This window comes from Pseudopipra pipra, chromosome Z (genome assembly GCF_036250125.1).
Source record: "Pseudopipra pipra isolate bDixPip1 chromosome Z, bDixPip1.hap1, whole genome shotgun sequence".
Taxonomy (NCBI): Eukaryota; Metazoa; Chordata; class Aves; order Passeriformes; family Pipridae; genus Pseudopipra; species Pseudopipra pipra.
This window is the reverse complement of record NC_087581.1, coordinates 1,823,430-1,836,747: the sequence shown is the minus strand read 5'-3', so window position 1 is coordinate 1,836,747 and position 13,318 is coordinate 1,823,430. Positions and strand designations below refer to the sequence as shown.

General features: G+C 52.4%; 1 protein-coding gene and 1 long non-coding RNA gene across 6 annotated transcripts in view; both read left to right on the top strand.

The window, feature by feature from the left end:
* Nucleotides 1-1,080: 1,080 nt before the first annotated feature.
* Nucleotides 1,081-3,686, top strand: LOC135406927 (uncharacterized). Its single transcript, XR_010426584.1, has 2 exons — nucleotides 1,081-3,177; nucleotides 3,379-3,686. It is a non-coding gene; the product is annotated as an uncharacterized LOC135406927 (long non-coding RNA).
* Nucleotides 3,687-7,084: 3,398 nt separating this feature from the next.
* CTIF (cap binding complex dependent translation initiation factor) overlaps nucleotides 7,085-13,318 on the top strand; it is a 147,520-nt gene continuing 141,286 nt past the window's right edge. For 4 of the 5 annotated variants that reach the window (XM_064642374.1, XM_064642372.1, XM_064642371.1 and 1 more), the window contains exon 1: nucleotides 7,085-7,234. The gene's annotated coding sequence lies outside the window, so the exon portion shown is untranslated. The remainder of the gene's footprint in view (nucleotides 7,235-13,318) is intronic. The other variant, XM_064642373.1, reaches the window with a different exon arrangement.

The following is a 13,318-nucleotide window of genomic DNA, read 5'->3' as shown; positions in this document are numbered from 1 at the left end:
TGGGTGCTGGAGAGCTGTTTGCTGCCAATCCTCCTTCTTTTTTGGGGTGGCTCTGCTGGTAGGTAGAACAGAGAGAGGATCTGGGGGGAGAGGGAGTATCTCCATATCAGAAGGTGAGACAGGGCCAGGAAAGGCATCATTAGAAGATGAGTGAGAGATAACAGAGGGTGAAGGAAGGTGAGTGCAGAGGATGTGGGCTCCCAGGAGCAGGAGAAGCAAGAACCTGGACTGCTGGCATCAGTAAGTGTTTGGTGAAAGCCTCTTGGACAGGCTCTTCCCCACCAGATCCTGAATTAACCCAAGACCAGGCAAGGAAGCTGCCACCAGCCTGAAGGAGTTAAGCCACAAAACTGCAGCACCCTGAAACTTCTAATTTTCCCAAAGAGGGAGATTTTCTCCTAGGACTTGTCCTAAGGACCAGAGATGGATGTTCAAAGAGTCCCTCTCAGCCCTGGCTCACCCGGGGCTGCTGGCATCCCTACAAACACAGTGATGATTAACACCTGGTGAAAGCTGACTCACAAACTGCTTTACCAACAGAGTTGGCAGACTCTGCCCGTTTCACAGGTGTAAAGCTGAAGCTGAGGACTGAAGGCTTTCATCTATCCTCACCAGCAGCCCAGCTCACCCAAACCCAAGCCCACTGAGTCATACTGCCTTCTACCCCTCTGCAGCCAAGGGTTGGGCTACCAGCCCCACATCTGTACTAGCCCTGGCTCTGGCAGAGCCAGCTCATATGGTGCAGCTATCACAGCTCAGTGTGGTGCCCAGCCTCCTCTACTCAGTCTTGTTTCAGATTAAAAGTGTACCCAGTGCACCCAGCACTGGTGCTCAACCTTGCCTAAAGCTTGGCTTTCCTCCAAAGCCTCTCAGTTTTAGTCTCCTTCTTGCTACTACATCATTCCAGGCAGACTTTTGGGGCTGCAGATTGCTTAAAAATTAATGTTGTCACTAAGATTGCCTGCACAGAATATACAGAGTGATGAAATGGCAGTCATAGACTCACAGAATGCCTGCCATGAGCAGGGACACCTTCCACTAGCCCAGGTTGCTCCAAGCCCCGTCCAACCTGGTCTTGGGCACTTCCAGGGATCCAGGGGCAGCCACAGCTTCTCTGGGCAACCTGTGCCAGGGCCTCACCACCCTCACTGTAAAAATCTTCTTATATCTAATCTAAATACACTCTCTTTCAGTTTAAAAACATTCCCCTGTATCCCATCACTTCAGCACCTACTAAAAAGTCTGTCCTCACCTTTCTTCTAAGCCCCCTTTTAAGTATGGAAAGGCCACAATAAGGTGTCTCTGGAGATGAAAATTAGAAGAGCCTTTTGCTCTTGTTCTCCATCCAGCGCCCTCGATTTCCCACATCCCTCACCCAGTGAAATTCCCCTACTTCTTCTCCCACCCCAACAATTAGCAGTTCCTTCTCCCTGCACCCCTGTAAGCAGCATTGCAATCCTCTGATGGAATTAATATCCACAATAAGGGATTATGGAAAAAAATCCTATTTGCAGCCAGAGGAAGAGAGACATATTTCTGGGTTACTGGAATATTCCCTGGCCAGACATGCCTCTGCAAAACACACTTGTCAATTAATTTGAACTCCCTTCTCCGGCAAACCTGGACTTGTTGATGTCCCTGACAGAGATGTTTTCTGTCACCCTATGGAGGCATCTGACAGGATCCTATCCTTGCCCGGCATAGAAGGACACCCTTCATCACCCATCCCAAATCCTTGCACTTCCTCTTCCAGCTCTTGGCTCAGCTTCCTCAGCAGCCTGACCTTTGCAAATCCTTGTGGCTGGAATCGTGGTGATCCTTTAAATTGGTAATTTGTTCTTACCTGGATAATCATGCTTTGTATTTCTAAGGCCTCTTTAATCCAAAGATGTGAATTAAATCGGGGGAGGAAGGTAATGAGCTATGTCCAGGTAGTCTCATTATTCAACTGAATTATGTGAAATACAGGAAATTAAGGTTATTATTTTAAGCTATGTGGGAGGTCAAGGAGAAAATCCAAATGTTCTGAGCTGCATCTTCTCACCTGTAGCATGGAAACCAGCATCAGAGCAGGATTTCAACCCATCTGCAGCAAAGCAGTCCCCACAAACCCAGCTCTCCAGGAGCCTGGGCCATCCCTGTTTCAGGCCTTCCCCAAACAGCAGTGAATTTAGCCTTGACTTGCAAACAGCCTCGGCACACTGATTACTGTGCTGGATACAAATGCCCTTCTAAAAATAACTGAGAAGTGGGGGAAGGAGCCTGTCCCCACACTCAGCATTTCAAAACCACCTTCTCCTCTTGCCATAGCCAAGCATTGCTTCACCCATGGGTACCCTGCTCCGATATTTGATTTTTATTTTAGATAGATAGATAGATAGATAGATAGATAGATGCATGTATATATATATATATGTATATATGTATGTATATGAGAGAATATTGACAGTTTGGTGCTGTCTCCTGCCACAAACATCCTGGCTGGCCACATTCACACCCCATCACCTCAGTTCCTCTCTAGGTTTTCTTCCAGGCTGTCCCACCCCATAAGATTTGGATGGAGGAGGGACTGCTGGAACCCCACATCCACCACCACTGGACCCCCAGGCACAGACAGAGATCTCCACACTCAGGAAGGAGGACAGAGCCACTCACTCAGACTCCATCAGGATGGGAAGAAAGACCTTGTCTGTCTCCAGTCCTTCTCTCCTACAGTAGGTCTATTATTTGTGCTTTTAAAGGAGGTCTATTTGCTTTCAATTCAACTGCAGCCCGACCAAAATAATGATCACTCTGATTCTGGCAGGAAGATTGTTGACCCAACTATTTTAAGAGCTTATTTTCCTGCAGAAGTCTCTGAGGGAGCATCTAAGCACTTAATGCCCATGGTCACTTCTTAGAAACCCACTGAGGGCACTGCTGTGTCTCCATGCTGGCAGACATCCCCATCATTCCACCTATGCCAGAAGGACTTGGGGAAGAAGAAAAGAATTCTCACCTTCTTGAGTTTATTTTTTTTACCTGTATGTATAGCTGAGCTTTCCGTGCAGGGGATGTATAATTTGAGCAGAACACAGTACGCTGGATTTTGCCTTCAGCTACACTCTCTGAAGCCAAGATTTGCTCCAAGCTAGAGAGGGAGTGCCAAGCTACCAGCACACCACAGCTATGAGCAAGGTACTTTGTAAATACTCTCTGTAAATATTCTGTATTTCCCCTCCGAATCAGCAGATTCCCATCATTGCTAAGGCATTTTGAAGGGTATTGCCATGGCAAGGCCAGACTTTGGCACAGCATGTTTTGGGTTGCAGCTTGTGCTCTCAAATAACTTTGTGTCCCTGGCTGCTCTTTCCGCCTCTTGCTATTTTCCTGGGACAGAAATCTTGAGGTTGGAGCACTTCCCACTGGCAGAGATCCACCAGTTTCCACTGAATTACGTAGGAGAGAGCTTAGGAGGAGCTCCTAAGATCTTCCCAAAGATGCTCAGTGCTTCCCCAGGAACAGCTCTGGGAGGATGCTGAGGCAGGATACGTGTCCCAGCACCCTGTGGACTCTGTGCTTAGCAGCATAAGGAGCCAGACAGCCTGCCTGAATTCCCTCTGCTAAGGCGATGCAGGAACTCCTCTGACACCTCACTACCTCCCTAAATACAGGCTTTTAATAAAGAGCCAATTTAATTTCCCAAACACTGAGTCATCTTGTGTTATTACCTGGCATATGGTACCCAGAACAGCAGCCACAGCATCTTTTCCTTGAAAGAAGGATGTTTCTGTTCCCTCCTCCATCCCTGGCTTTTACGACTCATCTCTTTTTTTTCTCTTTTTTTTTTTTTTTTTCTATTTTAAGCAGAAATCTTCTCCTATCCCAACTTCCCTCCTTTCTGAGCTGTGAGGGGATTAAGCCAGAAGCAGGGATGACAGGAAGAGGCTGGGATGTGCAGGTCGGAGGGGCTGAGGGACCAAGCAGAGGGGAGCAAGGTTGCACCTGCCTGGGGATGGGACCAGCAGCTCTGCTTTGCTCTTTGGACCTGGAGCTGTGCCAGCTCCTGGAGAAAAATCCCCAGGTACCGGAAAGCTGCCCTTTCTTCCTGTTGGGACATGTTAATAATGAACACCAAGACCAGCATGGCCGTGGAGCTTCAAACCCACACGAGGGTGGGAGCACTGGGGTGAGGTGACAGAGATGGCACCTTTTCCCAAGTCCTGGAATGATGCTGCCCAGCACCCATCTCTGGGCTTACCTTTAGTCACCCTGCTGTTATCCCTGTCCAAATTCTCCCCACACCCACTAGAGGAATGAATCCGACTCCCTCCCACACTGCCACAGACACCGTGCTCTGAGGGATGGGTCGTTTCCAAAAATCTCAGGCTGGAAGCTGTGTGCCCTGATCCATCGGGGTGAACCAGACCCCCCCATCCTGCCATCCCCCTGCTTTCAGGAAGGATGCAGGTGAGTGCCTGGTGGAATCCTGTGATGTCTCCAGGCCAAGGATGCCTTGAGCAGGTTGGGGTAGGAGGGGAATGCACAGAGAGGTCCCACCAGGAGGGGCCAGGATTTGCTGTGCCCACCCAGGAGCTGGACGCACACGTGTCATCCTGTTCACACCATTGATTTTAGGAGCTGGTGTTCTCCAAAGAGGGTGAGTTGCTCTAAATAACTATCTGAGATGAATTGTTATGATTCCAGTTGCACTGGAATTCCAAAAAAATTATCATTAATACGAGAGCAGATCGTACCCTTTTTTCCCCCCCCTAGTCCTGCCCCCATGCACCAGGAGCATCCCTGTGAAAGCCTAGGCCTGGGGGCTTTCGGATTAGGGGCTTGGGGGCTGGAGGAGATGTGGGGAAGCTGCGTGAGAAGATGAGCTGAGAAAAAGGGATGTGGGCAGAGCTGTTGTCTGCCCCCATGAGCTCTGCACAGCAGCTCAACCGTCACTGGAGTGATGCTATTGGCACTCAGATTAATAATTAAACCATAGCATGTTCATAGATAAAAATATGAAAAGCCAGGCAGTTCCCCTTTGCTTAAAATACAACAAAAATAATAATAAAAAAAAAAAAATTCTGGAGCTAAATTAACAATGTGCTCTCCCAATTACAGCCACCCTCCAGTGAATATCAGGTTGCCATGACAACCTGCCCAGCAAAACGATACAGCCCAAAATAAAGCACAGCAGGGAGAGAGATCTTTGGAATCCGATTTTGCTGTCAAAGTAGAATTAAGGTTTCTTCAGAGGCCAACGATTCTGGTGAATTTATGGCTGCGGTCCTTCCGTTGATGTTCATTAACGTGATCCATTTATCCGGACGAGTGTGACGGCAGAGCTAGACAGGGAGCAACAAAGAATCCACGGCTAGACGTTGAGTTAACCTCTTGAATACAACCCATGCAACATGAAATGGGGAATGATTGCCGGGTGGGTGTTTTTGGGAACCTGATGTGGGAAGAAGAATGTGGTTTCAGTTGCTTGTAGGAACATCTCTTGGTGGTTTTGAGCAGGTCTGAAGGGGCTGAAGGGATCCAGCTGGCTAGAGGAGTGTTTAAAATGTGTTTAAATTCTGGGTTTTACATTTCTTGTCTCAGAATTTTCTGTGTTTATATAGAAAAACTTGGTTTATCTGCCATCCACAGGGACCCTGAGAAACCTGAGAGGTGGCCCTCAAACCTCATGAAATTGAACAAGGCCAAAAGCAAGGTCCTGCACGTTGGTCATAGTAACTCCAAGCACAAATACAGACTGGGTGGAGAATGGATTGAGAGCAGCCCTGGGGAGAAGGACTTGGGGATGTTGGTGGATGAGAAGCTCCACATGCCCCAGACGTGTGGGCTGGGACCCAGAACCCCCCATGCCCTGGGCTGATCCCACAGCATGGGCAGCAGGGCATGGGGGGATTCTGCCCCTCTGACCCCTCAGGTGAGACCCCCCTGCAGAGCTGCCTCCAGCCCTGGGGAACAACAGCACAGGGACGTGGAGCTGCTGGAGAGAGTCCAGAGGAGGCCACGGAGATGCTCCAAGGGCTGGAGCCCCTCTGCTCTGGAGCCAGGCTGGGAGAGCTGGGGGGGTTCACCTGGAGAAAAGAAGACTCCAGGGAGACCTGAGAGCCCCTTCCAGTGCCTAAAGGAGCTCCAGGAGAGCTGGAGGGAAAAGGGCCTGGAGGACAAGGGGGGAATGGCTTAAAACTGGCAGAGAGCAGGATTAGAGGGAGGTGGATCAAACTGATCTTTAAGGTCCCTTCCAACCCAACCATTCAGTGATTCAATGAAACACTTGCAGTTTCTTTCCTTTAAGCCCAGTTTAGAGCCCCCTCCTTAAAGCCCAGCTGGATGCTGCTTGGCTGTGAGGAGGTAGGATGGGAGAGGATGCGGCTCTGAGCTGAATCCCAAACGATACAGGCAAGGGACATGAGAATCCCAGTGTTGTCCCCGGGTGCTGTGTATCGGATGGGTTAGTCCCACCCCAAACGCTGCTCTGAGCTCTGGCTGGTCTCTCACCTGCACTGACGGGGTTGGGAGCTCGGTGACTGGGGCTGCCGGGGTGTGGGGATCTGGAGTGTCTCTGTCAGATCCTCAGGGTGTGGGACCCCGGGGGTCCTTCTCAGAGCCCCGGGGTGCAGGATGTGAGGGGTCCCCCTCTCTGATCCCCAGAGTGCGGCATCTGGAGGGTCCCTGTCAGACCTGCATGGGCGCAGGATCTGAGGGGCGTCCCTCTCTGATGCCCAGGGTGCGGGACGCGGGGAGCTCCCTGCCGGAGCCGTGGGATGCGGGGATGTGGGGAGTCCCTCTCAGACCCCCGCGCGTGCAGGGATGCGGTGTCTCCCTCTCAGCGCCCGGGGGTGCGGGATGCGGGGCGCCCCTCTCAGATCCCCGGGGAGCGCGGGATCCGGGGGGGGGGGTCCTTGTCAGAGCCCGGAGGACGGGATGCAGGGGTGCAGGATGTGGGGGGGGTGTCCCCCTCAGACCTCCGTGCTTGCAGAGATGCGGCGTACCCCGGCCGGAGCCCCGCGGGGCGGCCAGGCCGGGCCGGTCCCGCACTACATCTCCCGGCAGGGCCGGCGGCGGGCGGGGCTCGGCGCGTCACTCCCCGCCGCCCCGGCCCGTCCCTCCGCCGAGCCCGGAGCCGGAGCTGGTGCGTCCTGCCGGGCGGTGCCCCCGCCGTCCCCCCGCCGTCCCCCCGCACCCGGCGCGGCGCCCATGACCGCCCCGTCGGGGCACTGACCGCGCCCGGCCCCGCACGGTAAGCCCGGCCCGGGGGGGACGTGACACAGCAGCGCCGAGGGGGGGAGTAAGGTTCGGGAGGTGGTGGTGGGGGGGGGGGCGCATCCCGGCTTTTGTCTCCCGTGGAAACACCCGAACCCCGCGGGGAGGGGGGTCGCGCTGCGGATGGAGCCGGTTTCGGGGCAGGTCTCGGTGGTGGCGGTGCCCGGGCGGCCTCGTCCCCGGGGGGGTCCCCCCCTGCTCGGTGACAGCCCGTGCGGGGACGTGGAGCCCCCCCCGGTATGTGCCCCTTCCAGCGGGAGCGGCCGCGGAGAGCTCCGGGGCTGCGCTCGGCTGTGCTCCCGGCCTCTGGAAGCTTCCCGGCCGCTCCGTTAGGCTGGCGAAGGGCAGGACTGGCCTCCCCCCTCCCGCCGCGGCGAGCCCCCCGTAGACAAAAAAGAGAGGGACCCCATCGCGTCCCCACCGCAGTGAAGCGTCGCCCATCGCGGTCCCCGCCGCGGCAGAGCCGGCGGCGGATCCCGCACAGCAGCATCCGCAGCCACAAAGGTGCCACCTGAGCACCTTCGGGGGGGGGGATATCCTCGGTAGGATGCCCGCTGCGGGGGGGTCCGGGGCTGGGAGCAGTCTCCCACCTCCCAGGAGGTGCTTTGCCCATCCTTGGCGTCGGGCTGAGTTTGGGTGCAGCGAGCGAGGGCTCACTGGGGACCCTGTTTTGTTGTTATTTTATGGTTATCGTTTTCCTGCAGAGTCACTCTGGCTGCACGTGGTCTCGGGGGCCGTGGGTGACAGTAGGGGACAACAGATGCTGTGGCAGCGGGGCAGCCGGCGGTCCTGGGATGCTTTTTGCTGCAGCTGCCCCCAGCAATGCTGAAGGGCTGGAGGCACAGTTGCTGTGTGTCACGGGAGTCCCAGTGCCTCAAATCTCAGTCCTTGGAGTTATTTTTCTGTAGAATGAGACTGAGGTTCTCATCTCCTGGGGCTGTTCCTTGTGTCAGGCTCCTCTGGAAGGGGTGAGACCCCCACCAGTGAGACCCCCACGCGGTATGAGGCCGTAATGCCATCAGTTTGGAAAGTGGCAGATGCTGTTTCCCAGCATGATGAGGAGGGCTGGAGTGCCACAGGACCTGGTTGCTTCTTTCAAATAGGCCATTTCCACATGTCCATGTGTGCCACCTTCATTCCTGTTCCAGTAGTCCCCGCTGCTCTCTCTCCACCACTCAGGCAGGTTATGGGATGAAGCTTGAAATCACGGCCTTGTTAACAGAAATTAAAGAGGTGGAAGGAAGCAGAGGATATACTGAGCTTGCAGGTTGTTTCTTTCAATGCAAAGATGCCAAAATAAGACCAAGTGATTTAACACTCCCTCCTCTCCAAAATCTAGGAAGGCTTTTTGATGATGGAGCATCCTCTGAGCATCCAGATGCTGACAGGAGGGTGCTGCATGGGATGGAGAGGGAAACATTCCTCTCTGTTTATGGCTTATGTGACACTGGCAAGCAAATATTCACACTTTGTCTCCAGTGAGTGGGAAAATCCATTTTATATTGTTCATCCACATTATTTTTCCCCATGAGGACCATAAAGGCTTTGCTCTGCCATTGCTGAACCCGAGGTCCAAAAACAAAACCTTGTGCTGCATCTTATTCCCTGAAGCCTTGGGTAAGATTTGCAGGCTGTGGTTTCCCTGTGTTAAGTGTGTTAACTTTGGCAGAGAGACAAGCAGTGTCTGTTTTGGGAAGCTCAGGCTGTGCATTTCTTTTTATCATTTATAAGATCTCATGTTGCTTTCAAGGCAGAGGAGCAGCAGTTGGGTGCTGCAGGTGAAGGTGATGTGAGGAAGAGACTTGTCTCAGGTGAGCTGGAGGGTAAAGCCCAACACCCAGGAGCTCTCCAGCTGATGGGAGAATGTAGAAACTGCTTGTGGAGATGAACTGCCCTTGCCATGGGATTTGGGAGAGGAGTGAGCTACCTGAGAGGCTTGGCTGGGTTTGGCACATTCATTCCCATAGCTGAGTCGACCTCATCCACAAATGGGATGGGAGTGGTCTATGAAGGGTTCCTGAGAGCCATGAAAAATAGTATGCAAAGCATGAAAACATACTTGATAGCTGTTAGTCCTCGGTCCAAAATGTGGAAGGGAGGATGACGAGGTGCTGAGCTTTATCTCCAGAAGTCTCTCCTTCATCACTTCATCTTCCATGAGAATAATACCATTTCTTCTCTTGGAGTGCCCTCACTGTGGGGTGAACTGCTCCGTTGAGTTCGCTCTACTGTGGTCTCCTGGTGAGGACAAATTTTGCTGTGCTGACTCTCCTCTCCTTTATCATTTTGTGTGTCTCTCTCCTATTTCTCCTTGCAGCCATCCTTGCTGCTGCTTGGAAGCAACGGAGTGAAATTGTGGTAGTTATCACTGGTTGAATTTTTTGCCTGCAGGTCTGTGCAAAGCAGCAAGAAAACCCTCCTGGACTGTATTTAATTTCGTGTTCTTGCTGCTCAAGTGAGTCTTTGGGGTCCTGTGTATTTGTGAGGAGCTATAGCTAAAAGTATAGCAAGACCCTGTGGTTTCTATGGAAGCTGGGGCAGCAGATGAGCTTTTTCAGGAGCTGTTTGGGACACATTTAACTTTCTGCCTGTCTATTTTGATAGAGCCATTAAATATTGTTAGTGATTTCATTGTTCTTCAGTTTGGCAGAAGTGTTAAGACATTTATGTTACACTGTTGTTAAGTTTCAGAGTTAACAGTTTGATGCCCTGTTTGGGGTAGCTCTTGGTCTCCATCATGCTGGGGAAAGAACAACTAAAATCTTGGAAGTGTTGAGGCTTCTGGACAAATAATCTCCATAAATGCCTTGGGATGTTGTTGTGAAACTCCTCAGAGAAGGGGCAGTGCTGCTACCTGAGTATAATTAGCAGATTACTGAGTCATATGAAATGAAGAGCTACTGTAGCTAGCCAATCATTTTATGTTTGTTTGAGACCCTGGCTATTTTATTTCATTTATTTATATACGTATGTGTGCATATATTTATATATATTCATTTACAACACAGTTTTCTTGCTGATGATCCTAAGAGAAATAAGTCTCCTGCTCAGTTCAGACTGAAATGGAAACAACAATGCATGTTCTTAAAACTTTTGTGCATTAAAACATCAACTTTGCTGCCGAAAAGAGAGGATTTGTTTCTTTCACATCTTCCTTGGGGTGTGCCAAGGTTGCTCTTGGCTTGCTGGATTCTGCATTGTCATTGTCTTCTGCAATGTAGAGGTACCTCAACAGTGGCCAGAAATCGGAATGGTGTCTCTAGCATGGATGGATTAAGGAAAATTTATTATGGAAAATAGTGGATTTGAGATCTTTGCTGTTTTGGGTTAGCTTTTGGAGACTCCTTTGAGGCAGTCCATGGACCTCTGAGGTTTTAGGCACCACAGGTTTGCTATGAATAGTCTTGTGCTTACTTCAGGAAGGTAATTGCTCCCACCTCCTCTCCTACAGAGACAACCCTTGCCCTCCCCGTCCCCCGGGCACGTAGCAGTTGTGGTCCAGGAGGAGGAGAACTCTTAGGTGGTAGGAGGACCTGTGGTGACAGCCCGTGGTGGCACAACTAAACTTCTGCCTCAGCTATCTCTGCAGGACCAAATCCTGCCACACCTGTCAGCCAGGAAGCTACTATGGGTGTATTTCATAACGTGCAGATGCTTATTGAGGGCGTCTCCTCCGTGGCAGACCAGCACTGGCTCAGCTTCATCTTCTTCCCCGGAATGGCTTTGTCCATTTGGGGTGGTGGAAGCCATCTGCATTTCCAGCAGGATGGAAAGGGTTAGGGGTGGGGTAATATGACCATGGTGGGATGGGGATCAGGGATGAGTGGCCCCGTCTCCTGGTGTCACATCATGCCTCGGTGACACGAGGATGCACGGAGGTGCCCACAAGCTTCTTATTTCTCACCAGTGCTTTTAATTGGTGGGTTGGGTTTGCGTGGCCAGGTTTTGGTAGCAGTGGGGCTACAAGGGTGGCTTCTGTGAGAAGCTACCAGAAACTTCCCCCATGTCCAACAGAATCAATTCCAGCAGGCTCCAGGATGGACCAGCCGCTGGCCAAAGCCGAGCCCATCAGAGGTGACAGTGACCCCTTGGGGATAATGTGTTGAAGGAGGAAAAAAGTTGTAGTGCAGATGTAAGTGTGGCCAGAGAAGAGCAGAGTGAGAATATGGGAGAGACACAGCTCTGCAGATGCCCAGGGCAATGCAGAAGGAGGGGCAGGGGGTGCTCCAGGCACTGGAGCTGATGTTCCCCTGCAGCCCATGGTGCAGCCCGTGATGAGGCAGCTGTGCCCCTGCAGCACATGGAGGGCCACTGGAGTGCAGAGTTCCACCTGGAGGAGCCCACACTGGAGCAGGGGGATGCCTGAGAGAGGCTGTGACCTTGTGGGAAACCCGTGCTGGAGCAGGGTCCTGGCAGGACCTGTGATGGAGGGAGGAGCAGGTTTCCTGGAAGGACCTGTGACCCAGTGGGGGACTCAGTCTGGAGCTGTGCTTGAAGGATTGACCCCATGGAAGAGTTGCCCACATTGTAACAGTTCATGGATAACTGTTGCCTGTGGGAAGGACTCACATCAGAGAAGTTCATAGTGAACCTCTCCCGTGGGAAGGACCCCGGGCTGGAGCAGGGGAAGGAGTCCAACTCCTCTCTCTGAGCAGTGTCAGGAACAACGTGTGATGAACTGACTGTATCCCCCACTCCCATCTCCCTGTGCCGCTATGGGGGAGGAGGCAGACCTTGGGTAGGAGGGAGGGGTGTGGGGAAAGTGTTTTTAAGATTTATTTTACTCCTCATTATCCTGCTCTGATTTTGTTGTTAATAAATTCAGTTGATATCCCCAAGTTCAGCCTATTTAGCCCGTGGCAGTGATCGGTGAGTGATCTCTCCCTCTCCATATCTCAACCCATGAACCTTTTGCTATGTTTTGTCTCTGCTGTCCAGTTGCAGGAGGCAGTGACAAGAGCAGCTTTGGTGGGCACCTGGCATCCAACAAGGGTGAACCCACTACGATTGGCCCTAATGCAAAAAAAACCCCTAAAAAAATCCCCAACCTTCTCCTGCCTCTGGAGCAGGCTTGGCTCGCTGGGACTGGTTTGTACAGCCTATGCCACCCTGGGAAGGCTTCTCCACCACTGGAGCCTGCCCTGCACCAGAGCAGAAGCTGCCAGGAGACACGCGGCTGCCACCGGCTTCCCCAGGCACCAGTGATGGGGAACCATTAGCAGGGTTTGTAATTAATTCTGAGAAATGCTTTTCAACTCTCATGAAATCCTGGAGGAGCTGTGTTGATTGGCTGTCATTCCCCGGGACCATGGGAGAAGCCTGGGACGAGCTGGTGTTCACAACCAAGGTGCCGCCGGTTGCGTTGGGTGGGAGCTGGCCCAGGACACGAGTGGCTGGGCTGGCGTGGGAAGGGTGGCTTGGGAGGCTGTGGCACGGGAGCGTGGCACAGTGCAGCAGGACAGTGTGTCCCTGTGATCAGCTGTGTCAGGGATGGCACCCAGTCCACCCCAAACCAGCGCTGGAAGGGTCTGCTGCAAGGGCGAGCAGGGATGGGACAAGGGGGAATGGCTTTAAGCTGAAAGATGGTAGATTTAGGTTGGATATAAGGAAGAAGTTCTTGGCTGCAAGGGTGGTGAGGCCCTGGCATGGGTTGCTCCAAGTAGCTGTGGCTGCCCCTGGATCCCTGGAAGTGTTGAAGGCCAGGTTAGACGGGGCTTGGAACAACCTGGGATAGTGGAAGGTCCCTGCCCATGGTGGGGGGATTGGAATTGGACAATCTTAAGGTCCCTTCCGATCCAAACGATTCTGTGTTTCTGTGAAATAATCAGGTGTGATCCCAAGTGTTTTTGTCATTTGATTAAATCTCACAGGTCTGTCTTTGCTGGCACGGCGCTTTCAAGCTAGAACAGAAGAGTCTGACACCCACCTTCCTACAACCTCCTGTCACAGGGAGTTGTAGAGACCGAGAAGGTCCCCCCTGAGCCTCCTTTTCTCCGGGTTAAAGTGCTGGTTTGTTTTTGGGTGTTGCATCTCTCTGCGTCACCCATCCAGAAACAAAACC